This window comes from Nycticebus coucang, chromosome 9 (genome assembly GCF_027406575.1).
Source record: "Nycticebus coucang isolate mNycCou1 chromosome 9, mNycCou1.pri, whole genome shotgun sequence".
NCBI lineage: Eukaryota > Metazoa > Chordata > Mammalia > Primates > Lorisidae > Nycticebus > Nycticebus coucang.
The window spans coordinates 6025685-6028065 of record NC_069788.1 but is presented as its reverse complement, the minus strand read 5'-3'; the positions used below and the strand labels follow the sequence as shown (position 1 = coordinate 6028065).

Sequence of the window (2381 nt, the reverse complement as noted above, 5' to 3'; positions counted from 1 at the left end):
CCGGCCCCATATACCGAGGGTGGTGGGTTCAAACCTGGCCCCGGCTGAACTGCAACCAAAAAATAGCCGGGCATTGTGGCGGGCGCCTGTAGTCCCAGCTACTTGGGAGGCTGAGGCAAGAGCATTGCTTAAGCCCAGGAGTTGGAGGTTGCTGTTAGCTGTATGATGCCATGGCACTCTACCGAGGGCAATAAAGTGAAACTCTGTCTCTACAAAAAAATAAATAAATAAAAAAGTAATGAGAGCAAGCCAAGGCATCCTTGAGTTCCATGCTAAGGCTGAAGAGATCCCTCCTCCATTAAACAAACGAGCTGATGCTCATAAATTTGGCTGATCATGAACTTGGGCACAGGTCTGTGCGAATCACCATCAATCTGATGTGGCCTCTACTTAGAAGGTAGACCCTACAGAGTAAAACTTTCCTGGCAATTAGATCTGAAACCGTTAATTCTAAGGAGCAACTTCTAATTACCTAGGACTCTTACTTCCATCTTTAAAAGCTATTTTCATAGCCCTTATTTCATTTGTGCTGCACAACTCTTTATAACTGGGAGAACCAGTATGTCTTCCCATTTTTCATCTGAGAAAATGAGATTCATGGGGGTTTACACAATGAAATTAACACTATAAATGAAGTATCTTGGTTATTACTATTTCCTTCACAACATTATTGACTCTGATCATTGTAACCCAGAAGAGATCTAGCACTTTTCCATGATAGTAACACTGATTTCAGTAACTTTTAACACATTTTGAGTTATTAGTATTTGCAAGCCATGAGCTTAATTCTTCCTGTATATCATTTCATTAGTTCCTCACAACAGCCCTATGAGCTAGCTACCCCCCTCCTTGCTTTACTGATGAGGAAATGAAGGTTTTGTGCTCTTAACTGTTCCTTCTTAATGCCCCTTAAGGAGGGAGTGCCCCATCTAAAAGCTGGTTGGAGTACACTATTCTCCCTACTCCTTGAAGCAGCAGTCTGATATCTTTTTCATCTTCAAGACCCTATCTCTGGACAATCTGCATTTATGTTCCAGGATATGTGTTAGATTAGTAATAGTGTATGTAGTTCTGTTTTTCTTGGCTGTTGGAGAAACTGAAGCTCAGAGTACATATATAAAACTTGCCCAAGGCGAACATCATAATTTTGGAGGCACAGCTTGGTTTAACTTCTAATTTCACCAAACTCTCGAGCATTGCCACCATTGCTAAACTTTAAAAAAAAAAAATTAATGAGCCTTGGACCTTGGCTAAACATAAAAGATGCCAACAGCAGCCACGCCAACTTTTGAACCTGCAGGAGGAGGAAGAAGAACAGAAGGCGATTTGAGCCGACTCTGAAAGCAGTGTTCAAGCAGAGACCTGCTCTCTCATACAGAGATAAAATACAGGCAAACGGTTTGCAACGGTGTCTGCAGGAGAGAGTTGGAAGAAAGAGAGAGGGCTGCTGCGAGAGAGAGAAAAGTAGGGATCCTCCAACCTGAGAACACACACGCTCCTCTTCAGTGTTCAGAAAGCCTCAGACCAGATTCCTGCCGCCAACCTTGATGCAGATGACCCTCTAACAGACGAGGTAGAGGAAGATTTTGAAGAAGAAAGTGATGATGATGATACTGCAGCTCTTCTTGCAAAACTGGAAAAAAAATTTAAAAAGAAAGAGCTGAAGAGTAGGCCAAGAAGGAATGAGAGCAAAAAGCTGAAGAAAGGGTTGGAATGCAGAACGTTCTGAGTGCAAATCCTCTCTTAAATCTCACGGGCCCATCCCAGCCTCAGGCCAACTTCAAAGTTAAAGGAAGGTGGGATGATGACGTTGTCTTCAAGAACTGTGCTAAAGGTGTAGATGATCAGGAGAAAGACAAAGATTTATAAATGATACACAGTGACCCGAATTTCACAAAAAGTTCATGGAGAAATATATGAAGTAGTACAGTTTTATGTGCCTAATTAAAGACTATAAATACGAAGGATCATTTTTTCATTTCCCTTGTCTAAATTGTGTATAGGCTTTCCTAATTTTAAGTTTGAAAATATCTTTTTCTTTAGAGATACCTTATTTGATAATGGACTTTGGAATAGGTTTAATCTGGTCTCCATTCTCTGAATGTCCTATATTTTCTTTTTACCATGGGAAAAGGGAATCTACTTGTAATAAATATTTGTAATCTGAATAACTAAAATAAATTATTATTTTAGAGAAATTTTTGGGTCACAGCAATTGTGAGCAAAAGGTTCAGAGATTTTTTCCATATGCCCCCATCCCCCAAGATGTATTAGCTTCTCCCATTATCAACATCCCCCACCAGGGCAGTACATGCCTTACGATTGATGAACCTACCCTGACACATCATTATCACCCAAAGTTCATACCCTGTTTCCCCAAA

General features: G+C 40.6%; 1 pseudogene; it reads left to right on the top strand.

The window, feature by feature from the left end:
* The first annotated feature begins 1263 nt into the window (after positions 1-1263).
* LOC128593146 (spliceosome-associated protein CWC15 homolog) lies at positions 1264-1925 on the top strand (annotated as a pseudogene).
* The last annotated feature ends 456 nt before the right edge of the window (positions 1926-2381 follow it).